Raw genomic sequence first — 13142 nt, 5'->3', positions numbered from 1 at the left:
GCGTGTGCTCTGCCACGGCTGCGAAACCTTTAGAAAAACCACGTTGGCCCACAATATTCTGACAAAAAAAAGAAATGCATCATGCCAATAGGCCTCCTGCTCCCAGGAGCTGCACATAAATCCGCCTCTGCTAGAAATGCCAAGATAATTTCTCACGGCCTTTGCTCACAGTCCTTTGTTTTTGCCCTTCGTGACTCTCATGTCCCGGTTGTCACTGAAATTGGTCACGCAGGCAGGCGGATAGTAAGAATCGAATATAATCTGATAGGAAGAATTGTATCATACTGGCCTTCGTTCCACTGCTTACAAACTCACGGCAAGGCTACTGTTATGCCGTTGGAAAAGGCATGGTTACTTTGTGAAAACGGCGCAAAAAAGGGCAACCTGGTTGTTCTTATTTTCAACTTGGATACAGAGTTAGAGATCCGTACTCATATTTGATATATCACGTGGGTATAAAAATAACGGGCCCATATAAACATGAAAAGATTTAGTCAATAAGTTAATGTGCAGACAAATTTTTTATTCATGTTTTCTGCTTTGTAATGATGCGGAAGATATTATTACACATGGATCACCACTTGGTATTGGTCTATAACCACTAAATAATTTTTAATGTAATTTTTTCTCTCTGGTTATTTCAGCTTCAACAAAAAAGTAATGGCTGTGACATCAAAGCTTAGTATAGGTCACTATAATCGCTACTTCATCATTCATTGTCATTCCAGCCCTTGAAGAAGGCTAGCTTAAGTGTTGTGTTAAATTAAAATTTTAAAGCAGCGAATGTATTGCAGTCATTTTTTTTTCATGCCTTGCATGACCATCGCTCGGATGTAACCAAAACAGCCTGAGAGGAAAATTTCAATTACAAACTATTCCGCTGTCATAGGAGAATAGCATGTGATTCAGGTACACTGACGTCTCGCACATCATTACAAAGCAGAAAACGCGCTACAAACATTTATTTATTTATTTATTTATTACAATACCTTCAGGGCCCCAGTGGGGCGTTACAGAAGGGAGTGGATAAAAAGTAAAAACAGTGCAGCAAAATGAAAACAAAGTAAATGGAAAATATAATGTAATACAGTAAGGAATGAAAAAACGTAAGCTTGAACAAAATACAAATCAGATTACATAAGAAAACAGCCTAGTCAAACACAGTTTTCCGCGGCATTTTTGAATAAACAGGTGTCAGAAATGTCGGCAACCAAGGTGGGCAGGTGGTTCCAATCGCTCGCCGTCTTGGGTATAAACGAGTTAAAATATGCATTGCTTCGGCAGTATGGAATGCGTACCTTGTGGCGATGATCCGTGCGAGGTGATATCCGTGCGAGTGTTATACTCCTTTAAAATTCAGGCAACAATTATATACTAACAAACTTTTTTAGCTTGCTTGTTTTCTATACACGCATCGTAACAATTCCTTGGCCTTGCTTAGCCCTAGGGTTAAACGCGCAAAACTGCACTCATAGTACCAGAAGCATCTTTGTCGACGCTTATGTTTTTAAGTTCTCTTCAAAGCATGGGTTGACCGTCTACTGCTTTGCTTTCACTTTGGACGTTTTCAAACACCAGCCAGCTATTTGTTCCGCATTCCTCGTTTATTCTCTTACACCCTCTAGAAATGAGACGCTTTTTTGCTGCATTAAAATAAAAAAAAATTGCAGTCTTATCTCTTCGTCGAGAGTAGGTGAAAGCATGGAATGCAATGCAGGAAAGGCATAGTGCACCGTAGAGCAGCTCATAGATGGTGCATAGGCGCACTCGAGTATCGGCCCGTTTTTTTTTTTTTTTTTGCCGCTGACCCTGGTCCGGTCTTCGATCGTTTCTGTTCTTGCGAAAAGCGGGAACGGGCAGGAGACCCTGCAGCATGTTGCCGCGTCATGCCACGACACAGGAGACGACGAGCCGTGAAGAACCGGTGAAAGCGGATGGCGGCTGTGCGCCAGCGTAAGTGCTCCTTTAATTTTCGTTCACTGCGATTAGAGTCGCGGCGCGCATTGAAACGGAGCGTGCGCAGTGGGCGAAGCTGTGACAGTCGTGCGCTGCGGCGGTGTTTTCGCGGCGACCGCTTTCACCCGGCGCAATTTTCGTCTGTCAGAATCTTGAAAGTGCGTATTTTGAACGGTATCGAACTAGAGAGAGCGCATGAACTGATACAAATGCCGCAGAGCCAGCCCGCGCAACTGCATTCATGCGCCCATTCACTCCCGTACAACGCTGCCCGCGCGCTGTCTCGCGGCGTGGTTTCGTCTTCGCGTCTCGGATGCCTTTGGTTCTGTGAGCGCGGGAACGGGACTGCATCATGCAGCTGCAACAAAATGCACGCGCAGCATCATTTGGAAAATTTCTGGAAGTTTCTTGAACTGAGTCTGTCTTGTACTGCTTTGAAGGCGTGCTCACTCGCCATCGAATACGACCTTTACTCTTGAAACCCATTTAAAGCAGTACAAAAATATTGAATGCGGAATTTCAATGGTTAAAGCTAGAGGCTCAAAACACAGAAGTGTTGCTGGTGGGATGGGAAAAAACTGGTTGCGGAGGTGACTGCGCAAATTGTCGTTGAAACGCGGCGACGTAATGGGTCTATCTGGTTTTCACAGTGCGGCAGAGGCGATAAGGCCGAAAGTCCAGTGGATCGGCCGATTCGCACGACGGACCGTTCGACCTCGGACCAGGACTTCCGCTCCGTGAGGCCGGAGGTTGCACTATAAACGCGAATACGCCTATATCGGAGTAAAAAATGAGCAAGCTGCCTTCTAGCGCACTCCGCAAGAGGTCACTTTACTGTCTTTTTACTCCCTTCTGCTTACAGTGGCGCGTGTAGCAGGACAGGCCGCGCCCACGTCTGACACGCTTATCGCCGCTCCTCCACTCTTCACATTTGCATGTGGCGTTTAGCGGATTAGGCATGCTAATTTACCGACGCTGTTGGCCAGGCGTGAACCAGAGGGAGAGCTGCATCGACGATATCAGCGTGGCAACGAAGAGGCCTAATAAACGTGCCGAGGCACCGCACCTGTCAAACATCCGACAATATGGCGGTTGGGCTGTGTGTTCTTAAAAGCAAGTAAACGTTTGTAAGCTGCACTCCTGGGGCATATATATGGAAGAATATACGCATATTTGCACACTGCTAGGAAAAGTCTGCAGATGACTGCGTGTTAAAGACACATGCGACAACTCGCTGGTCAGTTGGGAAGGGAACCAACTCGGAAACCACAATACAGGACAAACGTAAGGATCACGATTCCTGTCTCAGTCGTTGCTCTTAGCGTCCGACAAACGTGCTCAATGGGAGGACGTGATGCACTCGAATGCGGAGCGCAGCTTCATCATTTCCCGTTTCCTTACACGGGGTTCTTCAGATGCGTTAATCACCTATCACCAACCGAGGGCGCGTCGTTGCCTTCTTGGGACAACTGGTGATGATTCCCGGAACACTGAGCGGGGGGCACTGTAAACGGCGGACGTGCCCTGCGTTCAGCGCTGGGCATTATTTATCGCGCGCAGCTGGCCGCAATCAGGTGGCTGTCGCGACACTCCATCCCCGGCTGCCGCCCCCGCACTCGCCCGTTACTCCTGGCGTAGCGGATAACGGAGTCAATCACTCCTTTCGGGAGAGTATGCTTCCTTGGGTTTCTTCGTTATCGCTCAGGCAAAAGTTGGAGGGGACATTTAAGCTCCGCCTCTTTAAGGGTATGACGCGATAGCGGAATGGGTTCCCAAGCAGCGCCGATAACCTGACCAATATTGGCCCAATACATTTCCAATATCGGGCCGGTTACATGTGCTGTTTGGGTTAATTCTCATATATGCAGAAAGGCATTCTCTACTTTACATTCGTAGATCCCTTCTGGCGCGGTAGTGCAGCGGCTAAGCGATGCGCCACTGCCCTGCGATGGCAGGTGCTGCCAGCGGTGGGCCTTGTGCGGTGCAGGTTACTCTTCCCGAGCGACCAATTATTCATTCAACTGCCACGGTGGGCAGTTTGCCCACTATCCAGTGGACAGGTTGTGGTGACGCCGCAAGGTCACGTGACCTAGGCGGCCCACCTTCCTCCTAGGTTGCTCTCTGGGCACCCCCTGCTAGATGCATGCTCGTGATTTTTTGCTCACAACGCCGACGCCACACTTTCTGGGTAACGGGGCCTTTAACGGTATCGCGTTAAGGCTTTCGTTGCCTTCCTGTATCAGGGTCGCGATTCAAAGCCGTCATGTGCTTTGGCTATGTGACTCAGATGCCCCGCGGTTCAGAACAGTGAAAAGGACATAGGAGAAATTGAAGTTGGCCTGCATCTATACATACCGCATTCTAACGAATACACGCTGCTTTCACTGAAAGTGGAGTTTTTTAAAGTTATAAAAGGCAAAAAAAAAGGCGCCACCACTGCGTGCGTCGACATAGTTTTCGGGCGGATCCCAGAGGCTGGCCTACTCTGCCATTCATTTTCAAACGGTGATCACGGACTCCTTTTCAGTGTAGACTTCACGAGTATGAGTCCAGCCACGGAAAATTATTTCAATGCAATTTTCTGTGCAATAGATGCGTCTTCTGCTGCCAGGCATAGCGTCTGCATAGCTAGAGAGAGCCGTAGAATCAGTTTTTACTACCAACAAAAGTTGGATTCAGCTTTCCTCTGCAGTGTCTCTTTGACGTGGTATTTCATTGTGACGGTTAGCTTAAGCAGAGTTACCAATCCGTGCATCCTTATTCTCAAGACAAAACGCTAGGGACCGCCGTATTATTTATGTGCTTGTATGCGGACAAACTGCTTGCAAGAGGGGTGAGGAGAGGAGGCCCTGACCAGCGACAACCTGGACTAGCAAGCCTGGATAATCCAGCTAGTCAGCTGTCGCCAGCGGAGCCCTGGACTGGGGGCCCCGACCAGCCGGCTCCTGCTAATTATAATCACCTAAATAAAAGTTTTCTCTCTCTCTCAACAGAGTATTGCGTGTATCAGTGGTGGTTTGAACACCAGTTGTAATTCGAAATGCCTTTGCACTCCTACGTAGTAATGCTTGAAATCCAGTCTCTACCTATAGGCTATCGGCAGTTCAAATTGGTACGTGGTACCGCGATTAGGCGGGCCCAGGTTTCTCATGCAGGTAATTCTCCTGTATGATTATACCAGCACATTTCGCCGTCCCCTCCGCCGCTTCGAATCGCAGGAGGGCCCATGACCCGTTATTGTGCAGAAGCCAGCCCCATGCAGGAAAATAGCCAATGAAACTGCCTTGCTTCAGAGCATGGTCGATAATATCTTCCACCGTGCTTCAGAGAGTTTCTGCAGCGGACGCCGCTGTAGACGGCTATGCGGCGATTGTTTTCCGTAGAGAATAGTGTGCAGACCTTCAAGACGTGTATGACAACACGAGAGCCCGTGTGCAGCTAAGGTCCATGCCTGTAGCACCGTCTGGTGACTACTACTTGTGCTGGTTACTGTGGCGCCGCGTACGGACCACATCTTAAAAAAAAAGTTCCTGATAAAGGTGCGGTATCTCTGGCATATTAAAGGACGCCGCTTCACGAATATGCCCCGCAGTAATTTTTTAATGCGTTTTGTAGAAGTGATCTTATCTGTTGTCAAAATTTGAATTTCAGCGTCTTCAGACCTTTCCATCTTGTCACTTTTTGGACACCCAAAACAGTCGGCGCTCCTCCGCCGGCCCCACCGTACCACCGCCGACATTAGCGGGAATTCCCTGGGGAGGGGGAAATCCACCTTACGCTTCCGCGTTTCTCTCTTCCACTGCTACCCCCTCCTCCGCCTTTTCATTCCCGTCAACCCTTCATTATCGCCCTACTTTCAAACTATTCGCCGCATTGTTCGCTTTGTTATAGCTGTGCCGGTTACACCGACGGCGACGCACAAGCCAGGCAGGGGCGCCAAGGGGCTGTGCTCTGAAAATTATCACATTGACAAAGCGTGGCTTGCGATTGGACAAGGAGCCCGTCGAGGCGTTGTGGGAACATTTCTGGTTTGGTGATGCCACTTAGTGTGAGACTTTAAGTGACATAACATGCTTGTCATGCTTGTCATCATAAAAGACCCCCGGCAACGACGATTTTACATGACCAATCGGCGCATATCGCCACTACCCGGCTAGAGCTGCGAATGTTCGCAACCTCGCCGGTTGCGTAGGCCCGTGTTTGTACAGCGCGTGGCGGACTAATAATAACACTTCATTTTGAAAATTGGTCTCAGGAAAATGAAATTCGCAGTAACTGTCTCGAGTTCCCGGGTTCGAACCCGACCGCGGCGGCTGCGTTTTTATGGAGGCGAAACGCTAAGGCGCCCGTGTGCTGTGCGATGTCAGTGCACGTTAAAGATCCCCAGGTGGTCGAAATTATTCCGGAGCCCTCCACTAGGGCACCTCCTTCCTTTCTTCTTTCACTCCCTCCTTTATCCCTTCCCCTACGGCGCGGTTCAGGTGTCCAACGATATATGAGACAGATACTGCGCCATTTCCTTTCCCCAAAAAACCAATTATTATTATTATTATTATTATTATTATTATTATTATTATTATTATTATTATTATTATTAACTGTCTCACTCCTCGGTGGACACCTCAACCGGGCTGTGAGGGAAGGAACGAAAGCGGGAGAGAAAGAGGGGCCATATTAGGGAGCCACTGGTAAATTTCGAGCAGCTGTGTTAATTTGTAGAGTCACTAGAATTTTTTTTATGCGAAAGCATTAGGAATGCCATGTTGGCGATACCATAGTCCTTCAATGTTTTTTTTCATTGAAAAGCATTTAAGGACTATGGTTTATGGGGTTTTTCTTCCAAAGCAACTCAGGCTATGAGGAACGCCGTAGTGGAGGGCTCCGGAATTTTCGACCACCTGGGGTTCTTTAACGTGCACTGACATCGCACGGTATACACGGGCCTCTAGAATTTCGCCTCCATCGAAATTCGACCGCCGCGGCCGGGATCGAGCCCGCGTCTTTCCGGTCAGCAGCCGAGCGCCGTAACCACTGATCCACCGCGGCGGGTTGTTGAAGGATCATGGCGATATTGTCCGATGTCTGTCGAATTCCTCTGTAGGTAATGTGCGTATGTGTGAATAAGGTCAACAGAGTAGGTAAAAGTTCTGATATGAGTAACAAAAGGTGGCTAGTAGTAGACAAATATACTAATGATGACTAAGGCAACAATTATTCATGACATTATCACTAATCATGACGGCAAATTAAAGATGCTAAGAATGACTCCAGAAATGAAGGTGATTTGAATACGTATATGATGATGACTAAACTCATGAATGAATAATAATTCTACAAAAAAAGATGTCTAGAATGACTGAGCAAAATTAAATATGACTAAGACTGGCTCAGCAAAATTAAAGGTGGCCGCTGCAAGCTACATTACGGCATAATAATAATAATAATAATAATAATAATAATAATAATAATAATAATAATAATAATAATAATAATAATAATAATAATAATAATAATAATTGGTTTTGGGAGGAAAGGAAATGGCGCAGTATCTGTCTCATATATCGTTGGACACCTGAACCGCGCCGTAAGGGAAGGGTAAAGGAGGGAGTGAAAGAAGAAAGGAAGAGAGAGGTGCCGTAGTGGAGGGCTCCGGAATAATTTCGACCACTGGAACAGAAAAGAAGCAGAGTTGAAAAGGAGATCTCTTTCGCATTTTCTTCGCATCAGTCGAACTGATGGTCCCTGACATTTTTCCAGATACGTGCACGGATATTAAAAAAAAAAAGTGCACAGAACACGAGCGTATTGCACATCGAAATGGGACGGAACTGAGGCTGAAGAGATTATGATGCAGAGAGCGTACATGCTGGCATAAATCAACTTTCGTGAAAAAAAAGATAAAAGAAAATATGGGCACAGACATGTATAAAAAACTATAGCTCGCCCCCGGGAGGGCTCGAACCTCCAACCTTTCGGTTAACAGCCGAACGCGCTAGCCGATTGCGCCACGGAGGCGGGACGGCGACCAACGTTCAGCAAGGTGTGAAAAAAAATATGTGCACAGACATGTAAAAAAAAAATAGCTCGCCCCCGGGAGGGCTCGAACCTCCAACCTTTCGGTTAACAGCCGAACGCGCTAGCCGATTGCGCCACGGAGGCAGGACGGCGAGCGACGCACAGCAAGGTGTGACCTTCGCGGCGACATACGCAGCGCTCAGGCGACGTAAATAAATTGCTATGAGGGACGCTGTAGTAGAGGGATCCGAATTAGTCGAAACGGTGAAGCGCAAAAAAATTCGGCAGAGACGCAAGACTGCTTACGTGTGAAAATGCGAAAGCATTACATTTGCTTAGTCATGCTACGTTGCACAATGAGTCATAACCATGACTACGAAACATGACTGCATACTTTTACAAACTCTATACACCTTACATTACGTTACTTGTAAAGTTCCGAGTCATGATACGTTGCAGAAGGACTATGAGTCAGTCATGACTTGCATAGGTCATATCACGTTACCTTTCATCATTCATGACTATGCGCTCACTGACATAGGTTGTGACATCGCACACGAGCGTACTGCATCATCCGAATTTCGTGCCATAGACGGCGGCGGAAGTGCTGAGTCATGTCACGTTGCATAATGATTTTGAGTAATTGGTCATGACTATGACTACGCATATTTTGTACAAACTTTATACACATTACATTACGTTATCTGCAAAGGGCTGAGTCATGATACGTTGCAGAATGACTGTGAGGCAGGACTTTCATAGGTCATAGTACATTACGTTTCATCATTCATGACTACATGTTCGCTTACATGGGTTGAGACATCGCATACTGGCGTACTGCATCATCCGAATTTCATGCTATACACGGCGGCGGTCTGCTTTTGTGCTAAAGGGATATATAATGATTTCGTATGTAGAGGACGGCACACAAGTAGGGACGACGGTACATGCGTTGTACTACCTAGATCCCTCTTGGGGCTCCCATCGTACATCTGAGGGGCGCCTTTTGCATTTCGCGTTCATCGACACGGGGCCGGTAAACAGAAGTGAGGCATCGGAAACAGCGACGATGGATGTCCTTGTTTAGAGGAAAAAAGAACATAGTTGAGAAGGAGGGAAATTACGCAGTGTTTACGCTATGACGCGTAAATCGTTGCACTCGATCAGTGGGAGCAGGGAGTAATAATAATAATAATAATAATAATTGGTTTTGGGGGGAAAGGAAATGGCGCAGTATCTGTCTCATATATCGTTGGACACCTGAACCGCGCCGTAAGGGAAGGGTAAAGGAGGGAGTGAAAGAAGAAAGTAAGAGAGAGGTGCCGTAGTGGAGGGCTCCGGAATAATTTCGACCACCTGGGGATCTTTAACGTGCACTGACATTGCACAGCACACGGGCGCCTTAGCGGTGTCGGGATGTGCGAATAGTACTTTTAGTGCGAAAGCTCTTCTAGTCTACCCACAGTGAAGCCTCAGCCAGACTCAGTAAGGGAATTGGTATGCATGGCAGTGGAACAAGCAAAGCTCAATTTTGGGGACGGCCCTGCAGGGTAAGGATTGCAACACATTGTATGGCACACGAGGCATGATCCAAACATTGTTAGGGCCACCCGAACTTCGTGCATGGAATGACCTTGGCCGATCTAAAGACGTGTGAGACACCAAGAAAAGCTCAATTTGGGGATGGACCTGCAGGATAACGATGGCAACACATGGTATAGCGCATGAGGCATGATCCAAACATAGTTTGGACACCCGAAATTTGCCCTTGGAATGACTTTGGCCGAATTTGACTGCCGGTTAATCTTTGTATTCTCCGCTGGAAGACAGGCTTCACGCTGTCTCAAAATGGAATTGGCCCACCTCCAAAAATGGGCTTGGGCCACCCCCAAAATTTTGGTCGCCAACCCTCAAAAATTTGAGAATTGCGTTGACCGATGTTCGAAACCGACCTGGGTCACCCCCAATAGGGGCTTGACTCACCCCCCCCCCCCCCCCTCCCACCTTCCGAAATTTGGCTGGACCACTCCCGGACATTTAATAATTGAGTTGACCACGTTCAGAACCGATCTAGGACACCACCAAAAATGGGCTTGGTCCACGTACTCCCGAAATTTTGGTGGCCAACCCTTGAAAATTTGAAAATTTAGTTGACCCACGTTTGCAACTGATCTGGGACACCCCCAAAATTGGCTTGACCCCCCCCCACCTTCCGGCGGTGACTCAGTTCGGCGACCACCGAGTACATTCGTTGCTGTCGCCGCAGTTGAGTCATTCAGTTCTTTGTGGGCGCAAGGCAGCGCAAAAACGTCAGAGACCACGGCGGCTGCCCGCATTGGAGAAATGCGAAAGCATTGACGCCTCCTCGACACTCGTCGCCTCTCTTTGCCCCTCTTTGAGTTTAGTGACGTTTGCTTCTAATTAACTAACAAATTAATCTATGTCCGTCAAATATTTTTGTTCCATTAGTTATCACTCATCAAATACATTTAATCCATTTAATAACTGGTTTTTGGGGAAAGGAAATGGCGCAGTATCTGTCTCATATATCGTTGGACACCTGAACCGCGCCGTAAGGGAAGGGATAAAGGAGGGAGTGAAAAAAGAAAGAGGTGCCGTAGTGGGGGGCTCCTGAATAATTTCGACCACCTGGGGATCTTTAACGTGCACTGACATCGCACAGCACACGGGCGCCTTAGCGTTTTTCCTCCACAAAAACGCAGCCGCTGCGTTTGGGTTCGAATCCGGTTACTACGGATCAGCAGTCGAGCGCCGTGTACTGAGCCACCGCGGCGTGTAATTTTAATCCATTTCAAACTTTATTTTCACTTATTTGCCTATTTTTCCACTGTTTTGCCGTTCACGGCTGTTTTCCCTTCCGCTCACTATATCGACGTCCGCGCTATTTCGACGTTTTTGACATTATTGGCTCTAAATTAACTAATCATCCTATTGACATCAAATTTTTTCTTACGCATCATCCTAACGTCGTCCTCTATCGATCACAACCGTTCGTTTGATGCTACCTCTTCTGAGCTTGTCGGAACCGCTGCGGACACGTTTGGTGACACACTTTGGTGAGACGACCCCGTCGACAGCCTAGAAATGCTTTCACATTAATAAATAATATATTTACTGTCACTTCTGTCTGCTCGTCCGCTGTTCACGGCGTTGTCACCATCACGTGACAATATGGACCTGTGGACGGTGGAGCGAAGCAGCTAAGCTGAGGAGGCGTGAGCGGCATGAAGACGTTGACAGGAGTGGACGGGATTGAAGGTTGTGTTAAGGTGTTCTTGTCCAGAAAACTAGCTTTTTTTGTGTGCTGCCGCTTATAAACGAGTTTATTATTGCTAATTAGTGGGCTTGATACGCTCTGTGTCGTTTGCACAGTGGCATTTTTTAGCTTTATTGTTAGGACTAATTCTGTACTTTGAATGAAAGAAAAGTTAAAGTTCATTGTGTGGAGTTTCCATTTTATTTTTCTGCTTTCCCCGTACGTGTTCGCTCATTTCTGTCCGTCCGTCCGTTCATTGACCTTTCAGTCCGCTCATGCCCTTCAGCATTTCTTACCCTGCCCACAGCACGCCCAGAGTTCTGAAGTGGACATGCGTACCCTAAGAGGGTAGTGCTGTAATACATCAACTTCAGTTAGAGCCCTGTCTAATACATGTCCCTCATGTAATGCCCCATACCCGGTGTCGTTAGGGTAATAAATATATTAACAAACAAACAAACAAACAAACAAACAAACAAACAAACAAACAAACAAGAAAATATATAAATAAATGTCCAAGGTCACTTCGAGAACAGAAAGCACCCTAATATTTACAAGCGCAGACCATAGCATCGCAGAATACATGGGTTATTTATGAGAGCGCGGTACTACACGCGCATTTACAGTAGGTGTTCACGGCGTAGCACGTATTAGCCAGTAAGCTTCTAGAGATATACGTTTGTCACAGAAGAGCTTACAAACTGAAAGAGGAATCTATTTGCAACAACTTCGAGTACACACACCGCATTCCTTCGCCATCAAATCCTATGCGATGACAGCCACGAGCTGCTCCTAAAGAAAAAAAAAAGGACCTCTAATGTGTACACAAGAATCATTTCCTACTGAGCCTACAAAAATTGAGGAAGTAGGGTCTAGCATAAAACAATAGTTATTAAATATATGGTTAAAAAAGCATTTAAATTAGCTTGTAGAATTGCGGCAGGTTAGTACCTTATAATTCCGAGAGATGGTGCTGGTTACACGTAGTGTAACTAGACAGCATTTAGAAGTAAATCAGAGAGCTGTTGGAAGATTAGCACTAGATGCCCACGCCAAAACGACAAATGAGGCAGTAGAGGGATATATGGGCTGGGCATCGTTCGAAGCACGGGAAGGTCGGAGTAAAATATTATATGAAGAACGCCTGAGGAAACAGGACGATGACAGGTCTGCAGCTATAAGGTATTTGAATACATATGCAGAAAGTGCGTTGGCTTACAATGGCGGAAAATAAATATAGGAAAGTAACCAGTAAGTATGCAGGACACAAGGACGGAGAAAGAAAGAGCATTAAACGACAGGTAAAAACGCGGAAGATAAAAACTGTATTAATTCAATGGAAAAGAAGCATAGTGTACAACTATTTCGATACTGGAAAAGGCAGATCAGGAAGGAATCATTTTATGGTAAATCAAGAGGCAGTAACGTATAAAGATTAGGGTGTCTTAGAACGCGCAGCTAAAAAAAAGAAATCGAACGAAGATGACACATGTGCTGTGTGGTAAATCAGTAAAAATAATTGAACACCTCGTACTGGAATGCGATGATATCCATCCGGATGTCGATGCAGGCACACTCTCCCTGCGAGATAACTATGGTCATGTAAATAAACGGAAGAAATAAACATTGCCGCAAAATGCATGTGCGCAGACAAGGATGTATTGCGCGGCCGCGTCAAGGCCTGGGTCCTCGTTGCCTCCATGACAGCGTGATTCCTGCGCACGAAACCCTGGTAATTTGATATCTCAAGCAAGGGTGAGTCGCAGTGAATGCATGCATGCAAGCCGAGTGTTCTGTGCCGCATCGGCCAACTCTATAGCGGACGGAAGGTGGGCGGGCCTCGATACAAGAAAATGAGGGCCCTCCGGCGATCCGCGCTGATTGCCGTCCAACA

At 46.8% G+C, this 13142-nt stretch overlaps 2 non-coding genes across 2 annotated transcripts; both read right to left on the bottom strand.

Moving 5' to 3' along the window:
* Positions 1–7897: 7897 nt before the first annotated feature.
* Positions 7898–7971, bottom strand: TRNAN-GUU (transfer RNA asparagine (anticodon GUU)). The gene has a single exon. It is a non-coding gene; the product is annotated as a tRNA-Asn (tRNA).
* Positions 7972–8041: 70 nt separating this feature from the next.
* TRNAN-GUU (transfer RNA asparagine (anticodon GUU)) lies at positions 8042–8115 on the bottom strand. Its single transcript has one exon. It is a non-coding gene; the product is annotated as a tRNA-Asn (tRNA).
* Positions 8116–13142: the final 5027 nt, after the last annotated feature.

Source organism: Amblyomma americanum, chromosome 2, assembly GCF_052857255.1.
Source record: "Amblyomma americanum isolate KBUSLIRL-KWMA chromosome 2, ASM5285725v1, whole genome shotgun sequence".
NCBI classification, from domain to species: Eukaryota; Metazoa; Arthropoda; class Arachnida; order Ixodida; family Ixodidae; genus Amblyomma; species Amblyomma americanum.
Note: the sequence above shows the minus strand (reverse complement) of the source record. Positions and strands in the feature narration are given on the sequence as shown.